The sequence below is a fragment of the Hylobates moloch genome, unplaced genomic scaffold (genome assembly GCF_009828535.3).
Source record: "Hylobates moloch isolate HMO894 unplaced genomic scaffold, HMol_V3 SCAFFOLD_11, whole genome shotgun sequence".
Taxonomy (NCBI): domain Eukaryota; kingdom Metazoa; phylum Chordata; class Mammalia; order Primates; family Hylobatidae; genus Hylobates; species Hylobates moloch.
In genome coordinates, this window is record NW_026652286.1 from 46,194,999 (window position 1) to 46,219,836 (window position 24,838).

A 24,838-nucleotide genomic window follows, 5' to 3' on the forward strand; every position below is an offset into this window, starting at 1 on the left:
AGCTGAGAGACTAACATAAGGGATCTGAGAATCACCTCCACAATAAAGGAGGCTTAGAAAAGGGAGTAGAACGGTGACAAAGGTGGAGGAGAATCGGCCAGGGAAGGTGGAGGGAAGTGGGGAATGACTGAGAGAAAAGTTGAGGGGAATTGGGCCAACAACTAAGGAAAGGTTTGGGAGGAGTAGATATCACAGTTCTAATATCTACACTGTGAGAACTAGATACTAGAAAAGCTGAGGGGGGTAGAAAACACTTGAGACAGGGTTGGAGAAGGAAAGAAGAGAATTAGGAAGCAGACGATTCTAGAGAATTCCCAGAGGTGTAAAGACAGATTCAGCGAATGAGAGGTGAGATTAGGTCTCTTAAGGGAGAATGAGAAAGTTTGGGGAGTAGGCCTAAGGTAAGGTGGAGAACATAGCCACGAAGATTGTTAAGGGGAATAGGAATGTGCTGAGACGCTGGACAGGATAAGGGAGAGAGAAGAAGGAGAGGACTGAAGAATTTACAAAGTGACCATAGGCTCTAAAGATTGAGAGATGACTATAAATACGGTTTGGTGAATGGAAGTGCTGCAGTTGTAAAGTCTGGGAAGCTTAGAGGAAGATTCGGGCAATCCGTTTTTGCTGGGCTAGTAGATCTGAGGGAAGCGACGTACTGGCCTAAGACTTTGAATTAGTGAAGCATTGGGAGTTGGGGAAATCGTTTGCTGGAAAGGAAGGAGAGCCATGTAGAAGAGATAGGTTTTGGAATTTTTAGATCATTAAATGGCTTGTGCCAGGTTAGGGGATACTTGGGCCGAGGAGAAAGAATGAGGTGAGCATGGGAGAAGTAATTGCTGGAAAGCGGAGAGAATTGAATAGGCATTTGGTTTTGAGGGGATATTTGTAGTTTCAGACAGGATTCTGGGAATTAGTGACTGTAAAGAGAAAAGGAGTAGGAAAGATACTTAGGTATGAGGACTCAAGAGTATATTTGGGATTCTAGAGATGAATTGGTAGATATTCTTTGAAGAAGGACTACAGAAGGGAAACCTTAGGTTCTGAAGAAGTAATATATGTAAAAACCTATCAAAAAGGAGGCGAGAGTAGGAGATGCAGTACTGTGACAGTAAGTCCTAGGGATGAAAAGAAAGGAGAATCCTATAAAACAGTGGGGTAAAGGAATGGGAAAAATGGGTGGAAAAACCAGGGAAGGAAACTTAAGAATTGAGTGGAGACCTGCTATGATACGCAGTAGAAAAAATGAGAAAACTTTAGCAGGAGGAGATAGAGAGATGGATGCACAATAGAGGTAGAAGGCTACATAAAAGGTAAAGTGAAGATTGTTTTGGCTTTGGAAGACAGAAAAGTTGGACTATAACATGAATAAAGAGAATTTGGAAACTGACCCATAACATTATTTGTGAAATTAGCCTGGAGTTTAATATTAACGTAACATTAATTGTTGTTAAATATCTTAGTTGCTGCCTTTCTTAAACTAAAATTTGATTTTTCAGTATACCAGCACCCTTCTATACAAATACATAAGAAAATCAGATTTTTAATAATTATACATTCTTTAGATAAGCTTATTAGAGCTCAGCTTCTCATTTTGGCAAAACAATTTCTCTGAAGATTGAAGAACTGGGTGAAGATACTGAGAGAAAATAAAAGGAAAATCTGCTGATTAGAAGATTGTATAATTGTTAGTAATTTATCATTTTTATTTTTTATTACTTTTCGTTTTATTTTTTTTAGAGACAGAGTCTCACTCTGTTGCCCAGGCTAGAGTGCAGTGGCACAATCTCGGCTCACTGCAACTTCCACCTCCCAGGCTCAAGCGATTCTTGTGCCTCGGCCTCCCAAGTAGCTGGGATTACAGGCATGCACCACCACGCCCGGCTAATTTTTGTATTTTTAGTAGAGAGGGGATTTCATCATGTTGGCCAGGCTGGTCTTGAACTCCTGGCCTCAAGTGATCTGCCCCACTTGGCTTCCCAAAGTACTGGGATTATAGGAGTGAGCTACCGTGCCTGGACAACTTACCTTTTTAAATAGATGCTTTGGTCTTCTTGGTTTAGGTTAACTGCTTATCCTGGAAAAGAGAGTTCTTTAGAAAGGCCTTTCTTTATGATAATATTGTGAAGAGAAGAGCATATATTGGTGAATATTTGTGTGTTCCTCAAATGGCTTATTTTCCCGTATTTTTCTTTTCTACTTTATTGGTACATAAGCAGGCTTCATCTAAGTCTCATGGTAGTAATAATACAGATTCTTTTTCTCCTTAGAATCATAAAGCTGAGAGAAAGCATAGACATGATCTCATTTCACCACTTCATCATGTAGTTGAGGAACCCAATATTCAGAGAGTTCTGTATTCTATAAGGGAATGTATTAATAAATGAGGGAACTGAGACTCAGATATTCCTAAGGCACCCTAAAAGCTTAGCGGTAGGGCCGTTAAGGACTAGGACTTGAGTCTCTTGACTGTGAGACCCATTGTGTATTTTGGAGTCATAATTGTCATCTGGGAATACTTAATTTGAGTTGTGTATCTTACTTATTTGCATATAATCTAGGATTCAGTCTTTTTCTTCAGTCGTAATTTATGAAGTCTCACACCAATTTCAAAGCATTCTTTATGTCTCCTTATGCTGACTTGCTTTTTTCTTAACTTCCATTCTTCCACTCTGTCTATCCGTTACTCATAAGTTAGTCCTGTTCCCTTGATAGTCTCTTGTGTGGCTTACTCTCTCAACTATTTTTCATGATCTCTTGCCTTCAATTTCACTAAACGTTATTTAGGCATGTTTTCATATTCAGGGTGCATATTCTGAGTTGGTGATTTTTCATGAGTTTCCATAATTCAGTTTTTCAGATTAGATTTAGTAATTCCAAAGTATTGTTGGATAATTTAATAGCAATTTTTAAAGTAAGTACTGTGTGCCAGACATTGTAATGGTAACTTTAGTTATTTAATGTGTCCACAGACCTACGGTGAATATTTTCCTGCATTGTGGGTAAAGACATTCAGACTCAGAGATTAAAAGTAACCCAACTAGTATGTAGCAGAACTAGGATTCAATCTAAGTTTAGTCTCTAGAATCCATTCACTTTTTAGTACGCTAATATTTTCTCTTGGGTAAGGCCTGAAATCCTGGTGTCACTCTTCCTTTTAATAGATGCCAATGGATGTTGCCAAAAACATAGTGGTTTTGAACTTCTTTATTAAAGCTTTTAGAGGTACTCTGACTAAAGTAGATTTGAGATCCCTATTTGCTTTGCATCCCTGGTGTGCTTGAGAGAAGTATCTTTTGAAAGTCATTGCTTTTGTATATACTATTACTATTAGGGGAACTATAAAATATTAAAGTCATTCATTATTCAACATGTTTTTGGTTTATCATTAGTTGTACTTTTCGGCCAGGTGTGGTGGCTCATGCCTGTAATCCCAGCACTTTGGGAGGCCAAGGCGGGTGGATCACCTGGGGTCGGGAGTTCAAGACCAGCCTGACCAACATAGAGAAACACTGTCTCTACTAAAAATACAGAATTAGCTGGCGTGGTGGCACATGCCTGTAATCCCAGCTACTTGGGAGGCTGAGGCAGGAGAATCACTTGAACCCGGGAGGTGGAGGTTGTGGTGAGCCAAGATCGCGCCATTGCACTCCAGCCAGGGCAACAAGAGCGAAACTCCATCTCAAAAAAAAAAAAAAAAAAAAAGGTCTACTTTTCTATTATTATCTCTTAAATTCCTTTTTTTTTTCTTTTGCAAGAGATAGGGTCTTGCTGTGTTGCCCAGGCTGAAGTACAGTGGCTTTTCACAGGCATAATCTTGGTGCATTACAGCCTCAAACTCCTGGGCTCAAGCAGTCTTCCCACTTCATCCTCTTGAGTAGGTAGGACTGAGGATGCATGCTAGCATGCCCAGCTCTGTAGTGATTTAACTGACATGTATATAGTAGTCCCTTTTTATATTCTATGAGGTAAACTAGGGCAGGAGTTAATATTTTCTTTTAATAAATGAGAAAACTGAAATGTTCATTGACTTGCCTAAGATCACAGAATCATTATGTGGCAGGAACAGCATTCAAACCCAGGACTTCGTATTTTTAGTCCATTGTTCTTTGTATAGCTTGCATTGAAGGGTTTGGTATTTGAAGTGACATAGATCTAAGTTTGAAGCCCAACTAGGTATTTACATTGGTTGAGTCATTTAACTTCTCATAGTCTATTTTCTTATCTCTAAAATGAGAATACTTCTGCTTACCTTAAGAGTACTGTGAGAATAAGATAATACATAAAAAGCACTTACAGTTCCTGACACATAAGCTCTTAAGGAATGATAGCTAGTAGATAATTATACATTGAGAACTGTGAAGAAGGTTCATAGTTTATGTGGAAGCTCTCCTTTCAGTTTCTTATGTTATCAGCTTTTTTGTCCCCACAAGCTGTATGTTTATTCATATCTGATTAGATAGTCTTTCATCCATCTTCTTAAATTTATTATGGATATCAGCCCTCTTAGGAAGGCTTTAATGAGCTATTCACACAGATGGGGAAATAAAGGGCAAAGTGAAGTGATTTGCTCAAGGTCACAGATTGAGTTATGAAAATAATCAAATCCCAGTATTTGTTTTTTTTTTATTTTTTCATTAGATTTCTAAAATATTAAGTTATAATTTGTATGCCATAGAATTCATTCTTTTAAATGTACAATTCAGTGATTTTTAGTATATTCACTCGGTTGTGCAATTACTGCCACTAATTGCAGAACATTTTCATCCTCCCATAAACTCCTTACTCATTAGCATCTTCCCTTCCTCCCAGCATGTATTGCTTCTGGATCTTGAGTCACAGAAAGGCTTTTCCTTTTTTCAGGTTATAAAGGAATCATTTATATTTTTTCCTAGTACCTGTATAGTGTCCTTTTTTTTTTTTTTTTTGAGACGGAGTCTTGCTCTGTCACCCAGGCCAGACGGAGTGCAGTGGCGTGATCTCGGCCCACTACAACCTCTGCTTCCCGGGTTCAGGTGATTCTCCTCCTTCAGCCTCCCAAGTAGCTGGGATTACAGGCATGCACCACCACATCCAGCTAATTTTTGTATTTTTAGTAGAGACGGGGTTTCATTATGTTGGCCAGACTGGTCTTGAACTCCTGGCCTCAGGTAATCCGCCCACCTCAGCCTCCCAAAGTGCTGGGATTACAGGCGTGAGCCACCGTGCCTGGCCATTTTTTTTTTTTTTAATCCATTTGAAGTTTATCTTGATACACAAAGTGAGGAAAAGAAGAAATTTTATTTTTATCCAAAGGCTATCTAGTTGTTTTCATCATTTATTAAATTTTTTAGTCCTTTACCCATTATGTAAATTTCACTACAATAAAGAAATAGTCCTGGCCAGGCTCAGTGGTCCATGCCTGTAATCCCAGCACTTTGGGAGGCCAAGGCGTGTGGACCACTTGAGCTTGGGAGTTGGAGACCAGCCTGGACAACATGGTGAAACCTCTTCTCTACAAAAATCACAAAAATTTAGCTGGGTGTGGTGGTGTGTGCCTGTAGTCCCAGCTACTCTGGAGGATCATTTGAGTCCGGGAAGCAAAGGTTGCAGTGAGCCAAGATCATGCCCCTGCATTCTAGCCTGGGACACAGAGTGAGACTTTGTCTCAAAAAAAAAAAAAAAAAAAAAAAAAAAGTCTTCTTTCTCACTGATTAAAATGACACCTTTGTCATATGCCAAATTTCTGTATAGATCTGGGTCTGTGGAGTTTCTTTTATGTGCCACTACTGTACTTTTAATTAGAGGCTTTATTAATATGTTTTGAAGGGTGGTAGAGGTTGTTTCCCCCTCATTCATTTTTAGGATTTTCGTGGTTCCTCTTGTTTTTTCTCACAAATAAACTTTCTAATCCCATAGACTAGTGCCAGAAAAGAATCCTGATGGTATTTTTATTGGGATTACATTAAATACAAATATTAATTTAGAATATACATTTTTATGATGTTGAATGTTCCTTGAAGAAATATAGTATCTTTCAATTTGTATGAATCCCTTTTGAAGGAAATATATTTCAGATTCCAAGTATTGACCTAAATTATATTCAATCTAATATTACTTAAATTCCATAGTACTCTTAAATAATTGTGAAACTCAATAGATTTACTATTTAAATACAATTAAATCTACAAAAATCCCCAATCTCACATTAGCAACATTATATTGATGTGAAACAATCTAATTTGCTGTTATCAGTTTACTGTAGTTTAAACTACAAGGACATTTATTATCGATAGGATGTTCCAGGGTTCATTCAGTTACTAAACAATTTCATTCAGGACCCAGGCTTTTTGCATCCTTTCTTTTGCCATCCTTAGAATGGTGGCTTTTCCTTCTCTTGCTTGTCACCTTATGATTGCAGGATGGCTGCTGCCACTCTACTTCTATCTTATCTTTACAAATAAAAAGAAATGGGGGCCAAAGTCCTTTCCTAGCTAAGCTTGTCTTTTAATTTTTTCCCAGAAATGCAAGCTCCCCAACAGATTTTTCCCTTAAGTCTTATTGTCCAGAACTGTTCACATACCCATCCTAAAACCAATCACTGGCTGTAGGGAATGCGATTAACTATGACTGGTTTAGACCGATTTTGATTCATTCCCTTGGACTGCAGGACAGACAACAAGAGATCTCTACTAGCTGCTTAAACAAAAGTATTACAGTTCTGTTAGGGAAGAGAGAGTGGGAACTGGGCAGGTAATGTCTGGAATGGAGAATAAACAGCATCTGGCCCAAATCCTGAGGTTAACAAGTAGAGAAGCCTAATTTCTGATTTCAACTTCCCTACTGTTTTCATTGCAGTGTAAGTATGGGAAGTAATAATCCCACCCCCAACTCCCCTGCCCCTTATTGCCAGATTTGAGCCCCTTGACATTCATTTCAGAACTTCTGAGTAAAAGTCCATTTTTCCATTGTTGCTTATTGCCAGCAAATCTGTTTCTTCTTAGTATCTCCAAAATTGGGTAATTTGCTCTTTTGTTTTATTTTAAACCTAATGAGCCTTCCTTGTTATGCTACTTGATGTCAGATTTCAGAAAACATCTCTAGTTGTTTGGGAAAGACTGTTTCCTTCACACTATGAAATAGTTTGTTTTTTTTAACAGAAGAAACTTTTAATTAATAATTCTATTAAGAGGGTGGCCACACTTAGATATTTCTTCAAATACAACATTGATTACAAGTTTCAGGTATATTCTACCAATATATTTTGAAGATTGAATAAGAGATTATATTGAAAATTCCAATCATTTCAAACCACACCAGAAGATGAAGTTGTTTACTTATCAGTCCTTTTCCTATATGCTTCTGTATGTGTTTTTGGCCATGGACTTTTTCCAGATTTAAGTAGACATCCTCTCTGTGCCACTAACAAGTTGTATGACTCTGGTCAGTTATTTTTCTCTTCCTGGGCCTCATTATCATGGAAAGAAAGAACACTTTGGCACCTGACATACTTGTTTAAATCCAAGCTCCCCAGCCTGGGCAACATAGCAAAAACTTGTCTCTACTAAAACAAAACAAAACAACCAGGCATGGTGGTGCACACCTGTTAGTCCCAGCTACTTGAGAGACTGAGATGGGAGAATCACTTGAGCCTGGGAGTTTGAGGTTGCAGTGTGCTGTGATCGTGCCACTGCACTCCAGCCTGGGAGACAGAATGAGACCCTATCTCTAAAAATAGTAATTATAAAATAAAAAGTCAAATCCAAGCTCCGGTGCTACCAAAAATGGCTCTGGGAAAGTTATTTAGTATTTCTGAGTCACCTTAAAATGAGAATACTTTAATGGTACTGTTCAAAATCGTGCTTGGTACGTAATGAACACCTAGTTGTTTCCTTTCATAAAGTAAGATTTGAGTTAGATGATCTCTAACAGCATGATTCATGATGTAGTTTTTAGAATCCTGAAGTCTGCTGCTTAATGGCATGCCTTGGAGTAAGGAACACTTCAGACCCACCACAACCCTCAGCCAGCCATCTGGTTGCTTTCTTTTCATTCTCTTCAAAGTAATGCTAATAAGGACATTTTAAAAACAGTGGTGCCTTGATTTAAATAGCTGGCTGCAATTAAACTTCAGTATTTAGCCTCCACTACCAGACTCCTAGACTTTGACAGAATTTGTGACAACAGTGATTAAGACTGCTACTGTGCCCATTCATGACTCATCAATAACTCTCAATAAACTTAAGCAGCCTAGATGTTGATGTATTATTCCTATTTAGATTTGAGACATTCATGTAAAAACATACAACTTACATTTCTTGTTTCTTGTTCTCTAGGCAAGGAAGGTTTTTCCTCCTTCCCTTTCTCCCCTTTCTCTCCTTTCTCCTGGCTTTCCTTAGGATTTGATCATATAATTTTGTTGGTTTTGGTCATTATCTCCTAGTAGGCATATCACATTGTAGACAAGCAAAGCATTCTCTATTCTCTTTAGTCCTCTGAATTGTAATTATTGGTCGACTGTGTATTCCTCAAAACTGTTGAGGTTCATAAGGGTAGGAATTGTGTCTGAATTTTGCCGGTGCCTAGAATGCTGTCTACTTTAGTGCTAACTGAATGAGAAACCCAAATCCTGGCCTATTTAACCCCATTCTATAAGAACAATGTTATTTCCCCACCAGTTCCCTTAAGATGGTATAACTAGGGCTATACTCCCTTTCTCCTAAAAGCGGTTATACTTCATAGAATAATAGAATCTCTATTTCAATACCAGCTTTTAGGTAAAATGTATTGTATTTACAATATGTTACTTTGAGATTTAAAATAATTATGTGGTTGAAACTCTTGTAATAGGTCTTGTAATAGGCTTGTAATAGGTCTCATGATATGTACAGATTCAGGCTTGTTACTTTTATTTTATCAAAATTTGACAATTTGTGTCTTCCTCTTTGATTCCCCAAACCTGAAAGCAAGTCCATTATTATAAGAGAGCAAATGTCAATTAGCAATTATTTTCACACTAGCCTTATTTTATAGTATTCAGTTTTTCTGCCCTTGCCCAATTTATCACTTATTCTCTAAGAGTGAAGACTATTTTCCAAGCACCTTCACCAAGTTTAGGGATCAGAGCAAGCGGTCCACCATTAAAGGCTAGTGTTAAAAGCGCTCCAAAGTCATGTCCTAAGCAGTGTTAATTTCCTAAGTGTTTCTTGCACTTAACAATTGCCAAATTTATTTTGTTGGCAATGCCTTCCATTTTCTTCACTTTTTCAACTCCTACCCATCCTTTAAAACTCATGAAGCACTTTCAGACTACATTAGCTCATTCATTTGCTCTGTCTTCTCTGAGCACCTATAACAATTTTGGCATCTCCACTCATCAGTTGTTTGCACTGGTATTGTACTTTTTCACTGTTACTGTGTCAAACTTATCGAAGATAATTTTATGCAGATTTTTGTGTGTTTCCTCAATAAAATTTAGAACTCCTGTAGTGCAAGGACCTTTGTTTCTTTGTGCTTTCTACTGTAACACAGTTAAATGTTTTTGTAAAATTTGATTTAATGGACATGTAGCACACATTCATTTAAAATAAAGTCCTGAAGCTTTTTCTGATCAGTCCAGCTTGCACTGATTTTTCTATTTTCTGTCCTTTGGTGGCACCTGTCATTTTACCAGGAATCAGCGAATGTTTTCTGTTAAAAGCCAGATAGTATTTCAGGCTTTGTGGGCTATGTTAGTCTCTGTTGCAGCTACACAGCTCTGCTGTTGTAGAGTGAAAGTAGCCACAGACAATATGTAACTGAATGTGTCTGTGTTCTAACAACACTTTATGGACACTGAAATTTGAATTTCACATAATTTTCACGTGTCATTAGTCTCTCTCCTCCCCCTGCCCTCCACCTTTTAAAAATGTAGAGATCATTCTCTGATCCTGGGCCATGCAAAAATAGGTGGTGGGCTGGATTTCCCATAGGCTGTAGTTTGCCAACCCAGTATCAATACTGTTAGTTCTGTACTTCTACTGTCTTGTAGTAGAAAGAAGGTAGGTTTTAAAATCAACAAACTAGGATTCTCTTCCTGGCTTTACTGTAACTTACCGCTTAACTGGTGCAAACTTGACTTTATTTTTTTTTAAATGTAGATAATAATGCTAGCCTCAGAATTTTTGAGGAGAAAATGAGATATGTGTAGAAATATTATTTAAATTGGAAAACTGTCTAATGGAAACTTACTGTATTTTCTCAATTCTAAGATACATTCCATTTTTACATTTAAAATGATAATGTCTTTTTTTTTTTTTTTTGAGACAGAGTTCTCACTCTGTCACCCAGGCTGGAGTGCAGTGGCATGATCTCGGTTCACTGCAACCTCCACCTCACAGGTCCAAGCAACCCTTCTGCCTCAGCCACCCGAGTAGCTGGGTTTACAGGTGTGTGCCACCACGCCCGGCTAATTTTTGTATTTTTAGTAGAGACAGGGTTTCACCATGTTGGTCAGGCTGGTCTCAAACTCCTGACCTCAAGGGATCTGCCCACCTTGGCCTCCTAAAGCACTGGGAGATAGTGTCTTAACAATGCTGTTGGTCAGATAACAATTCTACCATGGTTCTCATTGCCTGAACATAAGTGAGCACCAAAACCAGGATCAAAATTTACAAAACGTATAGGTGTTGAAACTTCTTAGAGATAAAACTGGAGTGCTCTTTTAACCACTAAAAACTGAATGCTTGTGAGGAGGCGTGAGTGTTCAATCAGGTGGGTTGAGCAACATTCCTAAAGTGAGAGTCAAAAGTAAGGCTGAGGCCAGGCACCATGGTTCATGCCTGTAATTCCAACACTTTGGGAGGCTGAGGTGGGAGGATTGCTTGAGCTCAGGAGTTCAAGACCAACCTAGGCAACATAGCTAGACCTTGTCTCTACCAAAAAAAAAAAAAAAAAGTACGGGCTGGTGCAGTGGCTCACACTTGTAATCCCAGCAGTTTTGGAGTTCAGGGTGGGAGGATTGCTTGAGCCCAGGAATTTGAGACCAGCCTGGGCAACATAGTGAGACCACATCTCTACAAAAAGTTAAAAAATTAGCCAGGCATGGTAGCATTTACCTGTAGTCCCAGCCACTGGAGAGGCTGAGGTGGGAGGATCAATTGAGCCCAGGAGGTTGAGATTGCAGTGAGCCATGATCGTGACACTGTACTCCAGCCTGGATGACAGAGGGAGACCCTGTCTCAAAACAAAACAACAACAAAAAAAGTGAGATAGCTCTAAATAATTGTAAAGCTGGCATATGAACTGGTGTTTAGTTATATGAAACATTCCATCACCAATGTTCTTGTGAGGCACAGAAAACTATATTGGTCCGAGTGATTCAAAAGAGAGTAGGACTCCACCTATGAAGAAATGGTCAGGAATACCTTAAGTATTTTATTCTGCTTTCATTTATATGTATTATATATATGTCTCCATAAGTAATATATAATGAATCTATATAAGTATAAAAGAGCTATTTCTTCTGTAGAAAAGTAGAATGAATTCTTTTTTATATAAAAATGTAAAATCTAAGTGATAAAGTATTATGTCATACTTGATAGTTCTTTTTCTTAGTTTTTCATCTTACAAATTCTTTTCCTTAGCTTTTCATCTTACAAATCGATGGTGCCTTGTACATACTATATTTCGTCTATTCTAGCAACAAGATTGTGATCTGCTTGTTTAGTTTTCTTAATTGTAAACTCCTTTTGTAGTTATTTACTTGTCCTAAGGCAGTTAGCATCTAGGAGCTCAATAAACATTTGTTGAGTGAATGAATGACACTCAGATGCAATGGAAACATGACATTTTCCCAATAGCAATAGTTTAGAATTGTCCATCCTGAATTTAATAGAGAAGTAAATGGGAAGGAGGAGCCATAGACTTAGAGTGAAATTTTAAAAATATGATTATTGAAAGCTTGCAAAAAATGAACTTGTGCACTATTTATATTCTTTTGTGATTCCATATTTGTATCTCTGTATCTTTATTCTTTTAAGAAATATGTCTTAGGTGGTTGTGAGGATTAAATTTGTATAATTCTTATAAAGTGCCTAGTACATATACATGTCTAGCTTGTTTCATTTAATCCTTTTCATTCCTTTAATTAAACAGCTTTTCCTTAAGCATAGGAACCGTTGTTCATTATATATAAAAACCACTTTTAATTGAGTTTTTCTGTGTTAATCAACTGAACTATATTATTAGCTGGGTTTCATAAAAAATGGAATTTTAGCATATTGTGGATAAGTAGGCTTGGGAGTGGAGCCACCCATAGAATTTACCAATATTTTATAACACTGTTGGGAGAAATGTGTCTTGGTATTCCCACCATCAACTCATTTTTAAGTTGGAAAATCTCTATACTAACATTTTTTCACTGATTATTGGGAATTCTAATCTTTTGTAGGTAATTAGAGGATTTGTACTTTTGCCTCTTCCCTAACCGGATTGATGTTTAGTAAGGGTGGTACTTTAAATTTTTATAGCATTTGATTTAACAAAATCTTCATGCGAGATATCATCCTTGTGAATCCTTTTCCCATATGATTATATTAACGTGTTCCACAAGAAAGACTGGATGTGCCATTTATGAGCTCTCATGTATTATTTCATAGCCGTAGTGTACAGTGACTGTTTACCTATTTCCCCCCTGCATGAGCTCTTTGAAGGAAAGGACTAAATTTTAATCAATGGGAACTTCTAGTCTGCTTATTTCCCTAGTGCCTAAGAAGTATATCAGGGCCTGCCATGCAGGACATACTCAAATGTCTCTTCAATTGAATTGAGATTAAATTAGCTGCTTATATAAGCAAATTGTGACTGGAAAGAAGCTCTGAAATGATTGCCCTAATGATATTTACAGTTTGCTTATGAAGTATGTCTTTTTTTTTTTTTTTTTTTTTTTTTTTTTAGACAGAATCTCACTCTGTCACCAGGCTGGAGTGCAGTGGCACAATCTCAGCTCACTGCAACCTCTGCCTCCCGGGTTCAAGTGATTCTCCTGCTTCAGCCTCCTGAGTAGCTGGGATTACAGGCACATGTCACCACAACCGGCTAATTTTTGTATTTTTAGTAGAGATGGGGTTTCACCATGTTGGTCAGGCTGGTCTCGGACTCCTGACCTCGTGATCCACCTACCTTGGCCTCCCAAAGTGCTGGGATTACAGGTGTGAGCCACCACGCCTGGTCTGAAGTATGTCTTTTATTCTAGATCATCATGACATTCAGATGAGTCTGGGGAGGGGATGGTATGGCTGTTGGTCTGAAATATGCTTCATTAGAGGCTTCTATATGAACCTCTTTGGTTTTTAAACTTCAAACCTGCTTGTTTTCTTCCTGTTTTGGCAGAATAGTAGCTTACATAAATGCTGATTATTGGATAATGCCCCACACGTTGATTTTGAGGGTAAGCAACTGCATTAGCCTTTGCACAACATCAAAAAGCCTATATTCTGTCTGTTCTCTTGCTTTCATTAATGGTGTTTCAGTGGCTTTTTTTTTTGTTTGAGGCCAGATCATTTTAGAAAAGTTGTCATTATATCCTTTTTTTTTTAAAACTTTTCAAGTTGTAGAAAAAGAAGTTAATAATTATGTTGTTTTCCTGTTGGGTGAAAGGTGGAAATACAATTTAGAAAATTTATTTTCTAATTTAGGCAAAGTACAATTCTTCATTATCAAAGGTATAAGATTACACCTGTTCTCCCTGTGCTACAGCAGTCTGTGTTTATCCATGCACTTTAAGCAAAGTATATATATATATATTTTTTTTTTAAATTTCATTTTATTATTATTATACTTCAAGTTTTAGGGTACATGTGCACAATGTGCAGGTTTGTTACATATGTATACATGTGCCATGTTGGTGTGCTGCACCCATTAACTCGTCACTTAGAATTAGGTATATCTCCTAATGCTATCCCTCCCCCGTCCCGCCACCCCACAACAGTCCCTGGAGTGTGATGTTCCCCTTCCTGTGTCCATGTGTTCTCATTGTTCAATTCCCACCTATGAGTGTTTGGTTTTTTGTCCTTGTGATAGTTTACTGAGAATGATGATTTCCAGTTTCATCCACGTCCCTACAAAGGACATAAACTCATCATTTTTTATGGCTGCATAGTATTCCATGGTGTATATGTGCCACATTTTCTTAATCCAGTCTATCGTCGTTGGACATTTGGGTTGGTTCCAAGTCTTTGCTATTGTGAATAGTGCCACAATAAACATATGTGTGCATGTGTCTTTATAGCAGCATGATTTATAGTCCTTTGGGTATATACCCAGTAATGGGATGGCTGGGTCAAATGGTATTTCTTTTTTTTTTTTTTTTTTTTTTTTTGTGGTTATTTTTTTTTTTTTTTTAATTATACTTTAGGTTTCAAATGGTATTTCTAGTTCGAGATCCCTGAGGAATTGCCACACTGACTTCTACAATGGTTGAACTAGTTTACAGTCCCACCAACAGTGTAAAAGTGTTCCTTTTTCTCCACATCCTCTCCAGCACCTGTTGTTTCCTGACTTTTTAATGATTGCCATTCTAACTGGTGTCAGATGGTATCTCATTGTGGTTTTGATTTGCATTTCTCTGATGGCCAGTGATGATGAGCATTTTTTCATGTGTTTTTTGGCTGTGTAAATGTCTTCTTTTGAGAAGTGTCTGTTCATGTCCTTCGCCCACTTTTTGATGGGGTTGTTTGTTTTTTTCTTGTAAATTTGTTTGAGTTCATTGTAGATTCTGGATATCAGCCCTTTGTCAGATGAGTAGTGCCACAATAAACATATTGTCTCCCATTTTGTAGGTTGCCTGTTCACTCTGATGGTAGTTTCTTTTGCTGTGCAGAAGCTCTTTAGTTTAATTAGATCCCGTTTGTCAATTTTGGCTTTTGTTGCCATTGCTTTTGGTGTTTTAGATATGAAGTCCTTGCCCACGCCTATGTCCTGAATGGTATTGTCTAGGTTTTCTTCTAGGGTTTTTATGGTTTTAGATCTAACATTTAAGTCTTTAATCCATCTTGAATTAATTTTTGTATAAGGTGTAAGGAAGGGATCCAGTTTCAGCTTTCTACATATGGCTAGCCAGTTTTCCCAGCATCATTTATTAAATAGGGAATCCTTTCCCCATTTCTTGTTTTTGTCAGGTTTGTCAAAGATCGGATAGTTGTAGATATGCGGCGTTATTTCTGAGGGCTCTGTTCTGTTCCATTGATCTATATCTCTGTTTTGGTACCAGTACCATGCTGGTTTGGTTACTGTAGCCTTGTAGTATGGTTTGATCAAAAACTAGCAGAAGGCAAGAAATAACTAAAATCAGAGCAGAATTGAAGGAAATAGAGACACAAAAAACCCTTCAAAAAAATTAATGAATCCAGGAGCTGGTTTTTTGAAAGGATCAACAAAATTGATACACCGCTAGCAAGACTAGTAAAGAAGAAAAGAGAGAAGAATCAAATAGACGCAATAAAAAAATGATAAAGGGGATATCACCACCGATCCCACAGAAATACAAACTACCATCAGAGAATACTACAAACACCTCTATGCAAATAAACTAGAAAATCTAGAAGAAATGGATAAATTCCTTGACACATACACCTTCCCAAGACTAAACTAGGAAGAAGTTGAATCTCTGAATAGACCAATAACAGGCTCTGAAATTGTGGCAATAATCAATAGCTTACCAACCAAAAAGAGTCCAGGACCAGATAGATTCACAGCCGAATTCTACCAGAGGTATAAGCAAGGTATATTTTTATGTGGTCTGACTCAGCAGGTCGGAAGTTCCTATGGCTTAAGTATCTTATCTGAAGATGGTTTTAAGTGAGGTAAGGTTTCATTTATTTGCTTGAAAGCACATCATATATTGGGCTGTAAGTGTCCTGTTCTGCTTAATGCAAGACATTTTGTGAAATGCTTCTGTTTCCATTTTTGGATTCCATGATGCTCAACACAGAAAAGTAATAGTAATGGGAGCTATGATTTTCAAGCACATGGTAAATTCGTATTTAATAAATTAGAACTCTTTGAGAAGGCCTTCTGTATTCTGTCTCTGTGAATGGCATCAGGAAAACTTGAGAGTTTTCCTTGATTCTTCCTTCTCACTTCACTCCTCAGCTCCCTCTGATCATGATCATAACAGTTCTAAACCTTGACTTTATTCTTAGTCCACATGGTGCTCAACCTTGCTACACGGTTCTGCCAATCATTACTATCCCTACAGCAGGAACCAGTCCTCTTCCTAGGGATTTCAGGGTGTTGATTGCCAGCTTTGATTATTTCAAGAATGGGGAACTTAATATTATTTTGAGGATAGTATTGAAAACTGGTAAGGAAATGACCCTAAGAGTCAGATTCTAGCTCAGCTACTTCCTATGGTCTTAGACAAGTTACTTAAACTCCATTGGCCTTAGTTTTCTCGTTTGGAAAATGGGGATAATAATAGCTACCCCAGAGGCTTGGTGTAGAAATTAATTCCTGTGTTTATCTCCATTGTCTTCTCAAACTTCATTAAGTTATAGTAATTAGGAAAAAGGAATAAAGCTAAAGGACAAAGAAGAGTAGTGATATAAGATGCTAACAAAATTTAGGAAGATAGAAAGTAAGTTGATAAATATTTAGAAGAGAAAACTGAAAACTACTTGTAGAAGGAGAATGAAAGTGCAAGCTAATCCATATCACTATCCTATAAAGGCTCAAGAATTCCAGGTACTAGGTGCCTGTGAAAGGGGGGCTTAGAGTCTTCTTCTAAGAGTTTTCTAGTTTTGGCTCATACATGCAAGTCTGTGATACATTTTGAGTTAATTTTTATGTATGATATGAGGAATGAGTCCAACTTCATTCTTTTGCATGTGGATATCCAGTTATCCCAGCATGATTTAATTGAAAAGGTTTCTTTTCCTATTCAATTATCTTGGCACCCTTGTCAAAAGTCAGTTGACCATAAATGTATGTGTTTGTTTTTGAACCCTCAATTCTATATCATTGGTTTATATACCGATCACGGTACTACACTGTCTTTTAATTACTGTAGCTTTTTGTAGTAAGTTTCGAAATCAGGAAGTATACTGTTTCCAACTTTGTTCTTTTTTAAAAAACTTATTTTGGGTCCCTTGAATTTCCCATACGAATTTTAGGGTGATTTTGTCAACTTCTGCAAAGAAGCCAGGTGTAATTTTGATAGGCATTGCTTTGAATCTGTAGATCAATTTGAGAAGTATTGCCAACTTAATAATACTCAGTGTTCCAATCCATGATCACTGGATGTCTTTATTTATGTCTTTTTTAATTTCTTCAACAGCATTACATAGTTTTCAGTGTTTAAATCTTGCATTTATTTGGCTATATTTATTCCTGCATATTTTATTCTTATCAGTGGTATTGTAAATGGAATTGTTCTCTTGATTTTATTTTTGGATTGTTAATTGCAAATTACAGAAATACAATTGATTTTTATATATTGGTCTTATTTTCTGAAACTCTACTGAAATTGTTCCTGTAGTTTTTTAGTGGATTCCTTAGGATTTTGCCCTACACATTTTAACATGTATAGGTAATATAAAAGTCCAAGTTTAATCAATATCTCTGCTGTTCTTCTGAAATAATACAATGACTTTAGCAACCTGTGGCAGGTGGAATAACAGCATCCCCAGAATGCTGAGGTCTGAATCCCTGGAACCTGTGAATATGTTATTTTACATGGCAGAGAGGAATTGAGGTTGCAAATGGAATTAAGGTTGCTAATCAGCTGACCTTAAAATAAACAGCATATCGTGGATTATTTGGGTGAGCCCAGTGTAATCACTGGTGTCTTTTAAAGAGAAAGAAACAGAAGAGCAAGTCAGAGCCTGAGAGATTTGAAGATGCTGTGTTGCTTGCCCGCTTTAAAATTGAGGAAGAACCTGTAAGCCAAGAAATACAGGCTGCCTCCAGAAGCTGGAAATGGTATTTAGACCTCTGAAACTGGGCACTAGACTAACTCATTGCTACTATTCTGGTTATTGCTTATAGGCCTTGGTAGTAGACTTATCCAGAATTGTGAGTTCATATTGATATTTCTTTTTTTTTTTTTTTTTGAGACGGAGTCTTGCTCTCACCCAGGCTGGAGTGAAAGTGGCACTATCTTGGCTCACTGCAACCTCCGCCTCCTGGGTTCAAGCAATTCTCTGCCTCAGCCTTCCGAGTAGCTGGGATTACAGGCGCCTGCTACCACACCTGGCTAATTTGTGTATTTTTAGTAAAGATGGAGTTTCACCATCTTGGCCAGGCTGATCTTGAACTCCTGACCTCATGATCTACCTGCCTCAGCCTCCCAAAGTGCCGGGATTACAGGGGTGAGCCACTGCGCCCGGCCTGTATTGATATTTCAAAAGGAAGGACAAAAGGAATCAAGAGTTCACCCTGACATTTTCATTTCAAAATTAAGATTATAGGGTTTTTTACTTTTTTGATTTTTATATAATTATGTCTTCCCTTACAACGAAAGTCTTGGTTCCTAATGACATTAACCTAACTACCTATTTGCTTTATCCAAATATGTATGTATATGATGTTCAAAATAACAAACTGTGCTACCATTAAAAATAACCAACAATATGATTACTGAATACTGTTTAAAATTTATTTTCAGTTCTTTTTTTTCCTTAAAGTATATTTATCTCACTAGAGATGTGCAGTCAAATAATTGTTAAAGTCACTTGGAATAATTCTTAATACACCATTAAGTTAATTTGTTCCCTTTTATGTTAATTGTGGTAATTGATTTGTACAAAGTGTTTAACATGCTTATAAAACAAAAATTATTTACATGACTAAAATGTTGAAGTATAAAACAATATATATTTAGAAAAGTATAGCTTTTTTTGCTTGTAATATCCTACAAGTAATTATTTTCATTAGTTTTTGCTTTTATCAATGCACTTCAAAATATGTAAACATATATTTATATTTCCCCCTTATATAAAAGATAACATTGGCCAGACGCAGTGGCTCACACCTGTAATTCCAACACTTTGGTAGGCCAAAGCAGGCAGATCACTTGAGCTCAGGAGTTTGAGACCAGCCTGGGCAATGTGGTGAGACCCTGTCTCTATTTAAAATTTTAAAAAAAATAATAAATAAAATAACATACATATGGTTCTGCATATTGCTTTATTTATTTATTTATTTATTTATTTATTTATTTATTTATTGAGACAAGGTCTCACTCTGTCACCCAGGCTGATGTGCAGTGGCATGATCATGGCTCACTGCACCTTGACTCCCTGGGGTCAAGCTATTCTTCCACCTCAGCCTCCTTAATAGTTGGGACTGCAGGTGTGCACCACCGTGCCCCCTAATTTTTGTATTTTTCATAGAGACAGTGTTTTGCCATGTTGCCCAGGCTGATCTCAAGCCCCTAGGCTTAAGCAATCCACCCACCTCGGCCTCCCAAAGTGCCGGGATTGCAGGCATGAGCCACTGCACCTGGCTTGCCTATTGGTTTTTTAAATTTAAGATATTCTGATCACTTCTTATTAGTACACAGAAATCTTTTCCATTATTTTCTCTGCAGTTGCATAGTATTCTGTTGTGTGGACATATTCCAGTGTATTCAGCCAGTCTCCTGTTGATGGCCATTGGGTTTTTTTCATCCTTTTCTCTTTCAAATAGTGCTGAAATGAGCAAATTTACTCATATGTCATTTAGTATTTTGGGGGTTAGGGCCACTTTTAAGATAATTGTCTTTAATATTCTACAGTTTTACCATAATGTATTACTTCTCTTTAAATCTTGTGATTCACTGGACTTCATGAATCTGTAGTTTGATGTTTCCTCAGTTATGAAAACTTCAGCCACAGGTTAAACATTCCTAATCTGAAAATCTGCACTGCTCCAAAATCTGAAATTTTGAGTGCTGACATGACACAAGTCAAAACAGAGCAAGAAATGATGTCATTTTATAAAATGAGGGACAGACTTTCAAGACAAAAACCATTGTTAATGAAGCAGATGACTGGAAAAAAAATTTTAAGAAGCCACCTAGCAGCATACATTCTCATCCCTAGAGGACCCACCTTCTGGTCCCTTGTAGGGTTAGAATATTTGTCCCCTCCAAATCTTATGTTGAAATGTAATCACCAATGCTGGAGGTAGGGCCCAGTGGAAAGTATTGGATCATAGGGGCAGATCCCTTATGAATGGCTTAGTGCTATCCGCTGGGTAATGAGTGAGTTCTGGTTCTGAGTTCAGTCGAGATCGGGTTGTTTAAAAGAGAGTGGTGCACATCCCTGCTGTCGGCTCCCACTCTTGCCACGTGTTGTGGCTGTTCCAGCTTTACCTTCCACCGTGATTGTAAGCTTCTGAAGCCCTCACCAGAAACAGATACTGGTAGCATGCTTCTTGTACAGCCTGCAGAACTCCAGGCCAAAATAAACCTGTTTTCTTTATCAATTACCCAGCTTCAAGTATTTCTTTATAGCAATGCAAGAATGGACAACACAGAAAATTGATACTGAAGAGTAGGACGTTGCTATAAAGATAACTGAAAATGTGGAAGCAGTTTTGGAACTGGATAATGGGCAGAGGTTGGAAGAGTTTGGAGGACTCAGAAGAAGACAAGAAGACAAGGAAAAGTTGGAACTTCTTAAAGACTTGGTTAAATAATTTTGACCAAAATGCTGATAGAAATATGGACAGTGAAAGCCAGGCTAATGAGGTCTCAGGTGGAAATGAGGAGTTTATTGGGAACTGGAGTAAAAGTCACCATGTTATGCCCTGGCAAAGAGTTTGCCTGCATTGTATTGTTCATGCCATAGGAACCTGTAGAAAGTTGAACTTGAGAGTGATCAAGAGTATCTGGCAGAAGAAATTTTTTTTTTTTTTTTGAGACAGAGTCTCGCTCTGTCGCCCAGGCTGGAGTGCAGTGGCGCAATCTTGGCTCACTGCAAGCTCCGCCTCCTGGGTTCACGCCATTCTCCTGCCTCAGCCTCTCTGAGTAGCTAGGACTACAGGTGCCCGCCACCACGCCCGGCTAATTTTTTTGTATTTTTAGTAGAGACGGAGTTTCACCATGGTCTCAATCTCCTGACCTCGTGATCCGCCCGCCTCGGCCTCCGAAAGTGCTGGGATTACAAGCGTGAGCCACCACGCCCAGCCGGCAGAAGAAATTTCTAAGCAGCAAAGCATTCAAGAGGTGGCCTGGCTGCTTCTCACAGCCTGGTATCAGATACAGGAGCAGAGGAATGACTTAAAGTTGGACTTCATAGGCCGGGTGCACTGGGAGGCCAAAGTGGGAGGATTGTTTGAGTTCAGGAGTTTGAGACCAGCTTGGGCAACATAGTGAGACTTCGTTTCTACTAAAAATAAAAGAAGTTATCAGCTGAATGTGGTGGTGTATGCCAGTAGTCCCAGCTAGTCCAGAGGCTAAGGCAGGAGGATCGCTGAAGTCTGGGAGATTGAGGCTGCAGTGAGCTGTGATCATGCCACTGCACTCTAGCCCGGACAAAAGAGTGAAACCCTGTTTGAAGAAAAAACAAAGCTGGAACTTATTTTAAAGCGGGAGCAGACTGTAAAAGTTTGGAAAACTTGCAGCCTGGCCCTGTGGTAGAAGAAGGATCCAGGAGGGCTTTGGAGTAACCACTTACTAGAGAGATTTGCATGACCAAAAGGGAACCAACTGTTAATATCTAAGACAATGGGGAAGAGGTTTCAAAGTTGTTTCAGATGTCTTTGGGAAGGTCCCTCTCATCACAGGTCCAGAGACCTAGGAGGAAAGAATGGTTTCAGGGCCCAGGCTCAGGGCACTGCCACCCTACTCAGCCTCAGGACGCTGCACCTTGTATCCTGGCTACTCATGCTCCAGCCAGGGCTCAAAATGCCCCAGGCACAGCTTGGGCTGCTGCTCTAGAGGGCACAAGCACTGTAAGCCTTGACCACTTCCATGTGGTTGGTAAGCCTGCATGCACATAGAATGCGAGAGTGAAGAAGGCTAGGCAGCTTCTGCCTAGATTTCAGAGCATATATGAGAAAGCCAGGTGCCCAAGTAGAAGCTTGCTGCAAGGGCAGAACCCCTGCAGAGAAACTTTGCTAGGGCAATGCTGAGGGGAAATGGGGGGTTGGAGCCCCCCTCAAAGACCCCACTGGAGCATCACCTAGTGGAATTGTGGGAAAGGGGCTGCCACACTTCAGACCTTAGAATGGTAGAGCCACTGGCAACTTGCATCCTAAGCATGGAAAAGCTACAGGCACTCAGCTCTAACCTCTGAGAAAAGCTGGCAGGGCTATACCCTACAAGCAATAGGTAGAGCTGCTCAAGGCCTTGGGAGCCCACCCCTTGTATCAGTGTGCCCTGGATGTGGGACATGGAGTCAAAAGAGATTATTTTTGGAGCTTTAAGATTTAATGACTACCCTGCTGGGTTTCAGACTTTCATAGGGCTTGTAGCACCTTTCTTTTGGCCAGTTTCTCCATTTTGGAATGGGAATGTTCACCCAATGCATGTACCACCATTGTATCTTGGAAGTAAATAATTTGTTTTGGTTTTACAGGCTCATAAGTGCATCTCGGGCTGCTTCCACCTCATAGGTGGAAGGAGATGAGTCTTAGATGAGACTTAGGACTTTGGACTTGATGCTGAAACAAGTTAAGACTTTGGGGGAACTATTGAGAAGGGGTGATGGTATTTTGCAATGTGAGAAGGAGATGAAATTGAGGGGCCAGGGGCAGAATGATATGGTTTGGATGTTTGCACCCTCCAAATCTCATGTTGAAATGTAATCCCCAATGCTGGAGGTGGGGCCTAGTGGCAGGTGTTGGATCATGGATGCAGATCCCTCATGAATGGTTTATTGCCATCACCTTGGTAATGAGTGAGTTCTTGCCCTGAATTCTCTTCAGATCTGGCTGTTTAAAAAGAGTGTGGCACCTCCCTCTTCTCTTGCTTCTGCTCTTGCCATGTGACACATATGCTCCTACTTCACCTTCCACCATGATTATAACCTTCCTGTGGCCCTTACCAGGAACAGATGCTGGTACCATGCAGAACCATTAGCCAGTTAAACCTTTTTATAAATTACCCAGTCTCAGGTGTTACATTACAGCAAGAACAGACTTAACACATCCCTCAACTGCTTCTGATGTTTCTTCTCACCTAAAAAAATAAAATACCGTGTTCAGTAACCTTTTCATCAAAAACAACATTGTAGGTGGGAGACTGAAAGCCTGCCATTGTTGGTTGTTGCTTTTATTTAATAACTGGTAGAGGTGTTCTGTGATGTTACTATGCTGGTTGGTTATCCTGAGTACATTATGTTTTTTCACTGTATTAATGGTATGTTGTGTCTTTTACTGTTAAGTACTTATGTGTGAATAAGTGTAAGAAAAATGATTATCAGTAACATGTAAGTTCAATCAGGAATGATGATGATGCCAGACAACCATAGATTTTCCACATGGGTGGCTAAGATAGTGACACCATTGCTTTCTCATGGTTCAGTTTACACAAACTTTGTTTTGTGCACAAAATTATTAAAAACATTGTTTAAAATTACCTCCAGGCCGTGTGTATAAGGTCTATATGAAACATAAATGAATTGTGTGTTTAGACTTGGGTCCCATCCCCAGGATATCTCATTGTGTATATGCAGATACTCCAAAATTTTAAAAAAAGGAAACAATAAACTGAAATTTGAAACACTTCTGGTCCCAAGCATTTTGGACAAGGGGTACTCAACCTATACGGCCTCTTCAAATCCTACTTTTATTTCACTCTCTTATTTCCTTTCAGAACTTCAGTTTGACATATTTAAGACTTATTTACTCTTCCCTTCGTATTTCTTAACTTGTGTATTTTCCATCTTCTATTTGTATTTTGGATTCTAAATTTATCTAGATGTATCTGAACAAATTCACTACTAGTTTACCCTTCTCCTTAGCTGTGTCTAATATGTTAAACTTGACTATTTGTTTTTTAATTTTAATTCTTTTCATTCTAGAAGCTTGTTTCAAGTTTCTCTTCATTTAAATGTATTAAGCAGTTATTTTATATTGTATTTGATAATTTCTTTATGTGAACTCTTTACAGGTCTGTTTCCTCACATATTTTATGCTTTTTGATTGTGAGATGGTCATTTACCTTGGAACTTTGTTAAAGTTCTTAGTCCTAGAATGAAGATTGATTCTTCAAAGAGGATTTGCCTTTGTTTTTCTTGGGGGTCCTGAGGGCACTACCAGCTGGATCCACTTTACATTCTCATCTTGAAACTTCTTGGGATATGTAAATGATATGTATTTAGCTCCATATCAGTTTGAGAGCTGTGTTTGTTTTTTCTTGCTTCTCCCTTCTCAATGCTAAGTTTTAAGACAGGCCTTTTTTTTTAATTTTTAATTTTTAAAATTTAATCCCGAGATTGTGGTAAGGAGCAGAAAGTTAATTCTGTTTCGACCTTTCACTGAGCTTATGATCCTTTGGGATCCCAGCTTGATGGGAGAAAGGTTTCCTACTGGGCTCCGCAGCAAGACTTCCCACCTTGGGCTTTGTGTCCTGTTCTGTGTGCCCCAGGAAACCACAAAACTTCAAGTTCAGACAGTTGGCAAATGCCATCAAGATAAAAGCCAGATTTAATGGTCTAAGTGCCTCTCTGGGTTCCCACCTTACTTAACTTTTGGCCTGGGTCTTCCCTGTTCCTTACTTTCTTGCCAGCTCATCTATGCGTTTAAGAAGAACGAATGACTATATAATTATAATATATAAGATCGTTATATATAATTATTTAATAATTATACACTGTGATTTTATAAATGTAACATCTATTTATATAATATTTTTCACACACATACTTACATATAATTTTAGCCAATATTTCTCGTT

General features: G+C 38.3%; 1 protein-coding gene across 2 annotated transcripts in view; it reads left to right on the forward strand.

The window, feature by feature from the left end:
- Positions 1–24,838, forward strand: part of PPME1 (protein phosphatase methylesterase 1) — an 87,603-nt gene that overhangs the window by 574 nt on the left and 62,191 nt on the right. The window lies entirely within an intron of this gene.